Here is a 12,851-nt window from a genome sequence, read left to right as displayed (position 1 = left end):
TAGTGACAGGTGGCCAGGGACAGTCCTTGTCTGTGGGTAGTGACAGGCATTCAGGGATAGTCTTTGTCTATGTATGTGTGAGCTGGGTCACCCTTCACAAGCGCTCATGGGGTCACCATGCAGCTGGGCTGGGATGCGTAGGTGGGATCCGGTACAACACGCACTGCTGCAGCCATCAGAGTGTGGACGTCTAGACGGGTCACATGGCTCCTCTATGAGTGTCCTGGGCAGCTGCCCTAGGGACAGTCAGGGAGATCACACATCCTCCTTCTGCCTGGTTTTCACAGCCTTGCACACATACTTACCTGCCCTGTGTGCACCCCTTCACGTGCACACTCACACACAGGGCTCCCATGGAAGGTGATGTCCACTGTGGTCCCTGGAGCGAGCTGCTCCCCTCTTCCTAGGGACCTCCCTGCAGCTGCCCTGCCCTCCTCTCTGCCACCAAGCAGAGGGAAAGGCAGGGCACTGGGAAGAACAGCTTTTCATGAGTAAACGCCCTTGCCTTAGACCATTCTATCAACACCCAGACCTTTGGACATGGTGGGGGGCTTTTCCACCCGTCCTGGGGGCTCAGACTCAGGCTGCAGAGTTGGGGGGTGCCTGCTTCTCCTAGACATGGCCTCACCCTCCAAGATGCCTGTGTCCAGATGTCGCCTCTTCCTGGCCCTGTCTCCCTTCACCTGTCCCCCAGGACCATCTTCTCAAAATGCAAACCTGATCAGCTCCCACCACTCAGCTCCACTCAGGGGGCTTCCCTGGGCCCTGGAGATTCCAGGGACGAAGGCCAGAGTCCTGTCCAGGTCCACCAGCCCCACAGTCCTCCCGTTTGGTCCCGGCCCCTCCTGTTTGTGGTTGGTCACCTCTGTACGGCCGTCCCCAACTACATGTCTCAGAGCCACACGCCTGCACCCCCAGGGCCACCACAGTGACCCTCAGCAGAGCCGCCACTGGGGACTCCCTGTGCCCTCGCCCTGCTCTGTCTGACACGGTAGTCACCAGCTAACCAACAAGACTGTTTGGAACTCAGACTCAAAGCAAATGTAAAACAAATGTGGAATTTCAAAGTGTTTTTTAAAAAGATCTCAATACTTAAAAAAAAAAAAATCAACTACATGCTGAGATAACAACATTTTGGAGACACCAGGTTAAATAACACATATCACTAGAATCATGTGGGTTTCCTTCTTTTCTCCTTTTTCTCCACGTGGCCACAACCCTAAGTGGCACATGTCTGCTCTGCATGGGCACGGCTCACCAGGCCGTGCAGACTGATGCATCCCGGGAGAAGCTGCCCTTCAGGGCATCTCCTGTGGTCACAGTCTTGGGGGTCCCAGGGTACACACGGCAAGTCCCACCCAGTAATAGCTACTCGGATCACAAGCCAAGCAAACAAGCTCCAAACTGCTGAAAGTCTCTGAATGGTCCACGGTGATGCCGTGTGTAGAGAGTCTGTCTCAGAGCATAGGGACTCCCTGTCCACACACAGCTGGACTCCAGGGAGCTATCTGGGCAAAGACCACATGGGGAGACAAGACCAGTGGTCGGTGGGCCATATGGAGAGGGTCTCAGACCCCCAACCTGAGCTTTCACAAGTGGTGATCTGCCGCGGGTAAAAGGAATACCTGCAGGGCTGCCCAGTCCAGTGCGGGCTCCCAGGGGCGTGGCAGATGGGGTCACTACAGGGCGGTGTCATCCTGTCCCCTGCCTGGAGACGGGCGCCTGGTGGGGCAAGGCAGGACTGCTCTTCATGGGGGTGAAAGGACCGCACGCCCTTCGCTCTCCTGCCCCATGTTCTCCACAGCGGCAGAAGGGCCTGTCTTGCACAGCCAGATGTAAAAGTGTCAGCACACGAACGGCTGCCCTGCCCACCACCCTGCATACAGCCAGCTTGGACGCGGAATGCTGCCCTCCAGCCCACTCTGACCCTCAGAGGCAGGGAGGTGGGGAGGAAAGCTCTTGGTTCCCTGCGCTTGCGAGTCCGGCAGGGCTGGGTGAGGCTGGGGAAGCCCAAGGCCCCCAGGAGAAGTCATAACAGCCACCTGGGGACTCAGGTGTAGGGAGAAGACGGAGGTTCCTGAGTCGGAATCCCACCTCTGCCACCAAGTAGCCGTGGGACGCGGTTTCCCACTGGGCCCCAGTTTCGTCTGTGAACTGGTTGGGGGGCGGAGTGGAGCATGGTCCCTGGGGACACTCAGGTCCTATGCTCGGCTCTGAGCTGTGTCCCCAGCATGAGGATGGGGTCAGCAGGCACAGGGGTCTGGGCTCCACTGAGGACAGGGACCTGGACCTGGGGCAGGAGGACACGGGTGTGGGCTGGAATCAGAGCAACAGGATGTGACATGGAGCTGCCCAACACTCACACCCACCACTGAAACCCAGGATGCCCTGAGTGTCCCCCAGGGAGGGCCTGTGACAACCACGTCTAGAGCCACCTGTCAGCCAGATACACAGGACCATCCACCTTCCTCACAACCCCAAGAGGGAGGAGCCACTGAGACTGTTTAGCATCGAAACAGACTCAGAGAGGGTGAGTGGTGTGCTGAGGGTCACACAGCCACCACCAGGAGGGGAATCAGGCTTCAAATCCCAGCAGCTCAGAGAAGCCAGGTGGTGTCCCTCCCCGTCCCCACAGCCTTGATACACAGGGCAGAAGCTCCCCAAACTGGGCGCAAGCTGCAGCCTCCTCTGGTCCTGAACACCCCCACTTCTCCAGCCTCTCAACACGCTACCCGGAAGCTGGAAGCCTCTCCTTTCCTCCCTGGCTTCACTCTGGCTTTTTGGGGTCCTCCCCTGTCGGGACCACCAGAAGAACACTTCCTCAGGGTCCCACGCATGGCCTGGGGCCTTCAGGTGCACAAGGAGCTCTACGGCCCTGCCCCGGCAGCTGTGACTCCTGCCCTACCCCCGCTGTGGACTTTTCTCTGACCAAGTAAACAGAAGGCGCCTAGGGCCGGACATCCTCCCAAACCTCCTCCTGCCACGTCCACCACGCTCCAGCCTCAGGGGCAGCGGGGGGTCTGAGCACCCAGGCGCCGGGGAGGCTAGACGCATCCGTGGACAGGGAGTGGGATGGACAGCGGTGGCTGGGAGCCTGCAGGTGGACAGTCGATCAGGGCTGCGGGTACCCTGGCCCCAGGAGGCGGCTTCCTTATCACAGCTAAATGCATCTTTGCTTTCCTTCCTGCCGACATCTGGCCCTCGGCGCGTCCCCGGTTACAGCGAGCAGAAGTCCCAACGTCTGTTTTATTGCCAAAGGTCGTCGGAGGCTCCACTCAGCCATCAGCCCACACCCTGTGTGTGCCGTGAACTTAGAAGCGAGAACTGGGAACCCACGACTCACTTTCCTTGTCCCGAGTTTCCATCTTGAGTGCCAGGCCTCTGCCTGGGTCTTTCCACTGAGGCTACAAGGGTGATGCCAGCCCAGAGTTTGCTTCCAGAAACCAAGCTCTTGCTGCCATTGTGGTCCTGGAACAGGGCCAGGCCACCTTCCGAATGCAGCAGACAGCTCCCGGGGCCTGTCCACCCCCTGTGCCATGGGAGCAGCACCCACCTCTCGTGAGCCTCTCCTAGCCTCAGTGTTCCCATGTGGAGAATGGGATGGCAAGGGGCCCACCTTCAGGGTTGTCCTGAGGTCAAATGAGGGGCAAAGCCTGCAGCCAGCCTGGGAGCTGCTGTTGGGGCTGCGTGACAATGACTCTGCCCCCTGCCTGGGTGACCCTGTGTCCAGTGACACAGCCATGGGTGACAAGCGCCTTCCAGGTCATTCCTGTCCAGTAAGTCTGATCGTGGCCACACTCCTGCATTTACCAGTTTCAGAGTTCAGGATCCTCCTCCACCCCCCACCCCCACCCCCCAGGTCTGGGAAGTGACACTAGCTGCCCAACAGAATGCTATGCCTGGATACCCTGCTGAAACAGCCAGACAATGGCCAATGCCATCCAGAGGGCCTTGAAAGGACACCAACCCCCTCAGCTCCTACCCTGGGTGGTGGGAAGGGGAGGGGGCTGGCCTCAGGCCTCTGCAACCCAAACAAGGCAGAAGGTGCTCATCCTCCCGGCCTTGATCCCCGTGGCCCCTAGCCCCAGGGAGTGCCCTGGGTGTCAGTTACTGTGCCCACGTGCCAGAGTCTGTGTCCAGGTGACAGTGCTGACATCTGGGGCACTAACCCCTTGTCAGCGCCCAGCAGGCGTGGGAGGAATCCTTACAGGCAGGCAGGGGGCCAGGCCCACAGACACGGATGCCAGGAGGCTGCTGTTTGGAGGGAGCACTGGAGCTCCTCTCGTGGGATCAATAGCGTGCACCCCCCTGGGCGTCTGTGAAACAGGGAAAGTCCCCCCAAGGGCTGTCCTGCAGACTTGGGGTGGTGAGTTCGAGCACAGAGCCTGGCTAGGCAATGCCCCAGGGTGACTTGTGCTGCCAGGGGCTGGAGAGGGACCGTGAGCCTGAGAGCCACGCCACAGGCAGGATGGAGCTGCCCCATGGAAGCGCCTGCACCCTCCTCACAACAGCACTCATTTAGCACCTACTGTGTGCGAGTTCTTCAGCATACCCCCGTTTTGGACGCAGAGCACACACATGTGTACGCACGCGCGTGTGCACGCGCACACACACACGCACACACACACACACACACTGATTGGTGAGGAAATTCAGAAGAGCTGAATTCAACCACCATCCCGCAGGCCCGGAAGGAATCACCCAACCCAAACACAACTGGACAGAGGAGGGAGGCCACCGAGAGTGCCAGGGCACTTCCGGGTGGTAGGGAAATGCCTCCTTGGATGTCAGTGGCCCTCCCTGACTGCCCAGGAACCAGCAGCGCTCAGAGCCAGCCCCCCCTGCCTCTAGGGCAGCCTGGCGGGCTTGGATCCTGCAGATTACTGACCCAGCCTGCCGGCGTCTCCAGATCCTTGCGTAGGAAGGAAAATTAATTTCTTCCAGTCATGCAGAAATGAAAATATGTGCAGCCAAATCAGAGAGATTTCCTGGAGGTGGTAACTCAGTTACGTGGATCACCTGGTGACAGAGGGAGGGCTGGCAGGTGGCCTGGGCACCCCCGGGGGTCCCCAAGGAGGACTTCCGCCCCGCATCCACCAGCTCCCTGGCCCGGGGTGGGAGGAGGCCCTGGGTGGGCCTGTGAGACATGTCCCCTCCCCCAGTCACACACGGATCAAGGCAGCTCCAGAGAGAGCCGGATTCTGCCAGAAAACTGGTCCTAATGTGACATTCCCTCCCACCCGAGTCCGCCTAGCTCTCAGGAGCCCCGAGTGCCACATCTGTTCCTGCGCTCAGCACCCCTCCCCTCCTCATCCCTCACACGTACGAGGGTGGCTCAGCCACACAGCCCCATGCAGCCCGGCTCTTTACGGACCGGGCTGTTGGCTGCACAGAGCAGAACCCTCTGCCTCCCGGGGGTCTCCAAGCAGAGGGCAGAGGTGGGGGTTGGGTGACACACAAGACCCTACTGTCCATCACAGTGCCAGCTCTCTGTGGATGTGCCCTGCCCCAGGAAGGATGCCCCCAGGGTCCCAACCTGAAGAAGTTTCTCAAACCTTGTGGCAACTTGGGAGAGCAATGCAGGGACCCAGAACAGCTGCCCATCCTCTGCCCCTGGCCAACCCCTGTCCTTTGAGGGCGGCTGCCCTGGGAACCTCCTGTTTCTGGGTCCAGGGAGGAAACACACGCCCAGTTAGACATAATGATTTGGCATCCTGGCTGCCGGTCAAAGTGGGGGCCTGACCGTTGCTCAGATCACCCCCCACAGTAGCACAAGATCTCTGTTCTCAAAGGAAATATTTTTCTCCCCGGCCTCTAGAACAGGCCAGAGGTCAGCCAGCCTCAGCCCCAATGCTGGGAAATACAGTTATCCTGGTGGGGAGGTCGCCGGGGTCTGGCACTCCTCTGAGCACATACACAGTTTGCGGGGGGCCGGAAGGAGGGACAGCCTGAGGCTATGTGTTCAGAGCTGGCGGCTCAGAGTGTGGCTTGCCACCAGCCCTGCTGCCTTCTGCTCCACGTAAGCCCGTCTAGGGCTGAATTTCCAGCCATCTGTCCCTCCACGTCGGCTCACACCTCCCTCCCCGCCGTTCCCACAGCCTGGCTCTGGGCCTGCCCAACATGCAGATGGACGGTTCCCAAAGCCTGTGAGTGGGACTGCTGCCACTGGGCTTTGCCCGAGGCCCCGGAGCTGACAGGATCCAGGGGCTGTTATTTAAGATCTTCTCCCCACCCTGGGGCCGGGGCAGGACATCCCCCAGGGCAGTCTTCACCCCTAAAAATGTTCAATGCCTCTGCGCTGGGCGGCACATCCAGGGACCAAAACAAGAAGGGGAGGGGCTAGAGGGAGCTCTGGCCCGCCTCCCCAGCAGGCCACAGGCACGTCCATCTCTTCTAGGGTCACCTCCTGTACCCCCGACTGGTCCCCTGTCACCTGGCCCGGGCTCTCTTTGTCAGGAAGCGCAGGCAAAGCAGGGGAACCCGCAAGACTCCCCACCTTCCACATGCAGGTCCCACCTTAGGTCTGACCACACCCCCAGCAGGTCAAGCTCCGGCTCACCTGGGGGGTGGTCAGTGGGCGGGCGCTGAGTGGGCTGGCCCCACCCCGCTGTGGGCTCCAACTTTGCAAAGTGGGGAGGGGGGGTCCCCGGGAGGCCTATGCACTCTGTGCGGCTTCAAGGAGACCCTGACAGCAGCCACGGATGGAGTTGAGTGACAGCGGCGGCAGCGCGGACGGACGGACGAGGCACTTACGGTCCAGAGGTCCGGTGGACCGGAGGCGATTGCACTCTCGCGACCCCGTTCCTGAAGTGGCTTTTCCTTCGAACTCAGTCCCTGCCTCCGTAACTTGGGGGCAATCCGCGCGCTGTCTTCTGGCGCCGACCGCGCTCAGGCGCCAGGCGGGGCCGCGGCGCGCGGGGCGGCCGCCCGGTCCATCCCCAGGCGGGTCTCCGGCCGCTCGCTCCGCCCGCCGGCCGCCCGCGCGGAAACAAAGCGCGCACGCCGCCCCGGGCGGTCTCCGGCCTCCGCTGCCCGCGCCGGGTCCAGCCGCCGTGCCTTTAGCTCGCGGGCGCCGGCTCCGGCTGCCGCGCGCTCGCCCGAGCGTCTCACGGGGCTCCGCGGCCCCCGCCCCGCGCGCCCCGCCTCCGCCTCCTGTCCCCCGCCGCCGCCGCTGCGCCACCTGCCTCCCGCCCGGCGCCCATCGCGCTCAGCTCCGCCCCGGGGCGCCGAGCTCCGTGCGGGGCCGGCGCGGGAGAGTGGCTCCGCCCGCCGCCGCCCCAGCCACTCGGGCGGTCGCGGACCCCGGGGCGCGCCCTGGGAACTCGGCCGAGGCCGCGGGCCAGCCGCGGGGGCCGGAGGCTCTAGGGCGCAGCCGGCGGCCAGCAGCTCGGGTGCGAGTGTGAGGGCCGCGCGGGCGGGTGTGAGTCGGGAGAGCGCGGGTGCGCGGGGTGCCGGGGTGGGCGCGCTGTGCTGTGTGGAGAGAGACGCGTGCCGCTTGGTGGGGAGGGATGCCTGTGAAGGGAGCGTGGGGGCCGCGGAGCCGGGAGCGCAGAGGGTGCGGGAGCGCGGGGTGGCGTGCTGGGACGCACGGGCGCCGGGGGTGGGGCGGGCGGGTGTTAGTGTGGGTGCTGTGGGCGGGGAGCGCGGGGTGCCGTGAGGAAAGCCGTGAGGGTGCCTTGCAGGGAGCGCGGGAGGCGCGCCGGCGGGCCCCTTGCCCGTGCCCACCCCCGCCGGCTCTTGAGGCCGCGCCCTGGGCGGCCGGGTGGGGGCCCGGAGCGGAGCGCGCCGCCGCGCACACCCACCTCGGAGCAGTCGGCGGCGCCCGCCTCGCAGTTTTACGGCCGCGGCGTCTGGAGTCCGGGCGGGAGGAGAGCAGCAGGCGCCCCTCCTCCGGCCGCCGCCCCCCCTCCACCCCCGCAGCGTGGGCCGAGCCGCGGCCGCCTCCGCGCGCTGCCGGCAGGGGGCGTCCTCCCGCCGCGCCCTGTTCTCAGTGCCTGTGGCCTTCGGCCCACGCTGACCCAGTTACCCGCAGGAGTGCGGGGACACTGGACCCGGGATCACAGCCTCTGGCCTGGGGTGTTTGCATGTGCTCTGCGTTATCTGCATCCCATTCGTTTAATTTCAGTCTGCAGAACTGCCCCAGCCGCTGCCCTGGCCTCTGTGTGCCCCCTTCTCCCTGCGTTGCAGCCCTCACCGTACCTCACCACCGCACCTATTTGCCTCTTTCTCTAAAGGGCTTTGCAGCATATCTGATGCATCTGCCCGGTTAGTACATTTTTGTTAAATCGGTGCCATTCCCCTTTTTAGCCTCCCCCAACCCACACAGACTGTTTCCTCGAGACAAGCTGGGGGTCCCAGAGTCTCGGTCTTAGGAGACAGAGGGTCCAGAACTCGGAACAGCAGAGCCCTGATCTACATTTCATTTGGCATAAATCTGCATGTGAAGGTCCAAGGTCCCCAATTCCCAAGTTCAAAAATATAGCAGTATGCCAAAAAACACCCTTCCCCTTGAGTGAGCCCCACCCCCACCCCCTTCACGGGGTGAGTTGGGCAAAGGAAGCCAGTGGAAACAATGCAAGGCTCTGGGCAGGGGGTCATCCCTGCCTCGTCCTCATGGGCACTGGACAGAGTCTCTGGGTCACCAGCTAGCTGTGTGGCCCCTGCCAGCCCGTGACCTCATGCGTCTCTATCCTTGTGGAAATAAGTGTGGTGAAGGATTACTTGGAACACAAGTTTCTGGCATCTCCCTTCCCCTGACTTTCAGAACGTGACCCCTCCTGTCCCAGGGGAGAGCAGGTGTGGACCCCTCCTGTCCCAGGGGAGAGCATATGGTCCTGAACTTGTGTGTGGAGATGACAAATAGATTCAAGAGATTAGATCTGGTAGACAGAATGCCTGAAGAACTATGGATGGAGTTCATAACACTGTACAGGAAGCAGTGGCCAAAACCATCCCCCAAAAAATGAAATGCAAGAAGGCAAAGTAGTTGTCTGAGGAGGCCTTACAAATAGATGAGGAAAGAAGAGAAGGTAAAGGCAAAGGAGAAAGGGATGCAGAGTTCCAGAGAACAGCAAGGAATGATAAAGCCTTCTCAAGTGAACAATGCAAAGTAACAGAGGAAAACAATAGAATGGGAAAGACTAGAGATCTCTTCAAGAAGATTGGAGATATCAAGGGAACATTTCATGCAAAGATGGGTCACAGAAGAATGTGGATCTAAAAGTAAGCGTCCCAGACTTTACACACCAGGGTTCACTGATACCAGCTCCCTTACTTCATGGACTCTGAAGCACCGCTGATGTTAAGATACTCCTCATTTTATGCACCACTAAGAAAAGAGAATGCTCTCCTGGTTATAATCCTAAGACGCCTCTAGATTTCAGAAATGTTAACAAGCCACCAGTGGGCCAGGTGGGGCATTGAGCAGCAAGCAGACACCCTGAAGCCCACCTTGGTGCTCCCAACAGGGCAGGGAGATGGACCGACTGACAAGCACTGAATTCTCACGGAGCATTAGCAGAAGCCGGGCCCAGCCTGGGGTCTGCTGCATCTCATCCCCTGCAAACAGCACATGGTTGTCAGTTCTTTGTGTTAAATTACCAGTTGCAACGTCACTGATTTAAGCAGGGTATTGAATACCACTGGAGATGTGGCAGATCTCAAAACGCCAGGAATAAAACAAATCATCAGAGACCACGCACTCAGGCCCTGAGCCGGCCTGAAGGCTCCTGAGTTCCTGCCTGGGAGGATTGAGGCCTGTGCTGAGTGGTCAGAGGGACAGCCAGGCCAGTTTGACCTCATCAACAGTCATGGTGAGTTATGGCAGGAGCTGTCACACTGAGGAGGGTTTGCTGATGGTGGGCACTGAGCTGAGCACTTAACTCTCCCTCAGCTGTCAGGCAGATGCTCCTGAAGCCCCCACATTACAGGTGGAGGGACAGAGGCTCTGAGCGGCTGCATGGGTGGAAGCTGAATGCTTTACAGGCTCTACCCTTTGGGCTCCCTGTTGCCTCCCCTGGGCTGGTTTCTCATGCTGGAAGTGGCCTCAGCACAACCCCTGGGTCTTTGGCAAAGCTGAAGTCCCACCATGCCAGTTCAACCTGGGCGTCCAGCCACTGCAGACCACTTGTCTGTAAAAATAATTCTGGGACTTCCCTGGTAGTCCAGTGGCTAAAACTCCACACTCCCAATGCAGGGGGCCCGTGTTCCATCCCTGGTCAGGGAACTAGATCCCACATGCTGCAGCTAAAGATCCTGAATGCCACAAGGAAGATAGAAGATCCCATGTGTGGCAAGCGAGACCCGGCGTAGCCGGATAAATAAATATTAGAAGACAAAATAATTCTGAGTGATGACAGACTTCCTCAAATACATTCCTGTTGTACGTAGAAATGTTCATCAGAAGTTTAAATAGTTGCCAAGAGGATAAAATCTGCCACACTGTTAGGTATAGATATTTAAAAATAAAAGAGAATCTGCTGGTCTAGTAGTGATAGCCTTTTGATAGCCATCCTTGTTCAGTTAAAAATCCACAAACTAAATTTTTAACATCTGAATTTTCACCAACTTCCAAGCTGACACAATGAGCTTTTAGATACAATATCAAAAGCGTGATCCAGGAAAGAAAAATTGGGTCAGTTGGACTTCATTAAAATTTAAAACTTTTGTGAAAGATACTATTAAGAGAATGAAAAGACAAGCCACAGAATGGGAGAAGATATTTGCAAGACACACACCCAATAAAGAACTGTTTTCCAAAATGTATAAAGCCTGCTTCTCTGACACCTGACTTTTCACATAGCCTCTTCCCCCCTCACTGTATGTTTCCATTCTGCCCAACAGAATTTTGCCCTAGTTTCAGTTTGAAATTATTTAGATTCCTGTATCACACACAACTATGTAAAGACATTGGGATCTCAAGGTTTAAACATTCTCTTGTGTTCCAGTTTGTCTTCTAGATTGGGTTATTGTTTTAATTACAAGTGGTATGTAGCCAATACAAATAATGTGAATTTATTACACATTTTGAGAATTATTAAACATAAAAGGTAAAATTTTTTATTAGAAATGCCTAATAAATGGGCCGGTTTTTTGGAGTAGTTTGTGTATCCACCCATACATATTCCTTGTTTCCAAGAAAAGGAGTGCAACACAAATCCCATTTCTATACAGATTTTTACTGTGCAACTGTAAGAAGTCCCAGTTACACAAGTAAACAGATCAGCAGAGGATGAGATGGTTAGATAGCATAACTGACACAGTGGACATGAATCTGGGCAAACTCTGGGAGATGGTGAAGGACAGGGAAGCCTGGCGTGCTGCAGTCCATGGGGGTCTCAAAGAGTCAGACATGACTGAGCTACTGAACAACAATGAAAGGTTCGTGTGCTCTAGTGACACCACCGTGGCCTCCTTCCATTAGTTTTCTGCCCCGGACCTCAGGGTGACGAGTCACAAGAATGATTTTTAAGGACTGTCTGCTGACAAGTTCATGGGCCTCTGTCAATTTTGTTGCAAAGACTGGAAACGGTCTGAATTGCAAGAAGGTATGTTTGCTGCAAGCAGGGAGACAGAGAGGCATCATGGGTAAGCCCAGCAGGGGGTACTGACCTTTTTTGGGGAAGTGAGAGAGGGGTGACTACGCAAAGGAAGCTGGGAAGAGGGGCTGCACCAGGGCCCAGGTGGGCAGCGTCCTGCCCTGGCCATCAGCTGAGCTGGTGTGGGCACCAGACTCTGTGGCTTTAAGTCAACCACAAAGGCAGGGAAAGCCTAAGCAGAAAGAGTCTTGGGCTCCAGCAGGAAGATGCCTGGACCCGGGGGCATCTCTTGGTTCCCCAACCCACCCGGATCCAGGGGTGGCTCCTCCTGCAGAAGGGGAGGTTCACTTAGAGCCCCAGGCAGACACAGCGGGAGGGCCAAGCAGGAGGGCTGTGGAGGTCATCCTGTGTGCCTGGCATCAGGGCTGCAGAGTGCAGCTGTGCAGGGTCCCAGCAGACAGGCAGGGAAGGCAGGTGTGGCTGTATTGGGGGGCAGAGGTGTCTGCCTTCACGACCCCAAAGACAGCTCTGCCTGTCACCAAGGGGCTCTGTCAACTACATCTGCAACACCTTGGGGTGTCCATGGAGAACACTGCCTGCCTGGGCCTTTGGCCCACCACCCCACTGTTGCTCACCTCCTCTTCCACCTTCCAGGCACAGCACCAACTCCCCTGCCCCCGCTTTAGGTCTCCGTCCTGACATGCCCATGATCCCTCCAGGACTCCAGGATACCGCCCGGCACTGGACCCATCCTGGCCAGCCCCAGCCTTTCTGCAGCTTCAGAAAGAAGCTCATTCTTGGCTCAGACGTAAGCCTATAACCCACTCTGGTCAATGGGATGTGCAGAAAGGGGGTTCTGGGGACTGTCCTGACTCTCACATGCCAAGAGGAAGCTGCTGTGTCTGGAGGGGGCCCGTGGCCAGCACCGAGGGTGATGCTGATGCAGGGGTGGGGCAGACAGATGGAGGGGATAGGGCCCGTCAGAGCATTGTTCAGCTGCTGAATCAACCTGCAACCTGTTTTGTCCCTGAAACCCACCCTGCTTCTGGAACTCTAGTGCAATAATACACTTCCTTATTGTTCAAGCTGGTTTTACTGAGTCTGCTTCTTGCAATGAAACACACCTGACTTTATGCCTTACTTTTTAGGCAGTCTTGATCTCAGCCATCTGAGGGCTGCTTTGGCTTATTAAGTATCACCCTTGATGCAGAGGGTCTCAAATTTAATATACATTAGGATCACCTGGAGTGACTGTGAAAATGAAGTCTCCTGGAATGGGGACCTGAGAGGCAGAATTTAAGGGGCATCAAAAGA

General features: G+C 58.2%; 1 protein-coding gene across 4 annotated transcripts in view; it reads right to left on the bottom strand.

The window, feature by feature from the left end:
- CBFA2T3 (CBFA2/RUNX1 partner transcriptional co-repressor 3) overlaps nt 1-12,851 on the bottom strand; it is a 77,807-nt gene that overhangs the window by 45,116 nt on the left and 19,840 nt on the right. Inside the window, exon 1 of one of the 4 annotated variants that reach the window (XM_040253682.1) lies at nt 6,754-6,930. The exons of 2 other annotated variants lie outside the window; for them this stretch is intronic. The gene's annotated coding sequence lies outside the window, so the exon portion shown is untranslated. Of the gene's footprint in view, nt 1-6,753; nt 6,931-12,851 lie in introns of those variants that run through there. One more of the 4 variants, XM_040253680.1, reaches the window with a different exon arrangement.

This window comes from Oryx dammah, unplaced genomic scaffold (assembly GCF_014754425.2).
Source record: "Oryx dammah isolate SB20612 unplaced genomic scaffold, SCBI_Odam_1.1 HiC_scaffold_13, whole genome shotgun sequence".
Lineage (NCBI taxonomy): Eukaryota > Metazoa > Chordata > Mammalia > Artiodactyla > Bovidae > Oryx > Oryx dammah.
The sequence above is the reverse complement of the archived record's forward strand: the minus strand, read 5'-3'. Positions and strand labels throughout refer to the sequence as shown.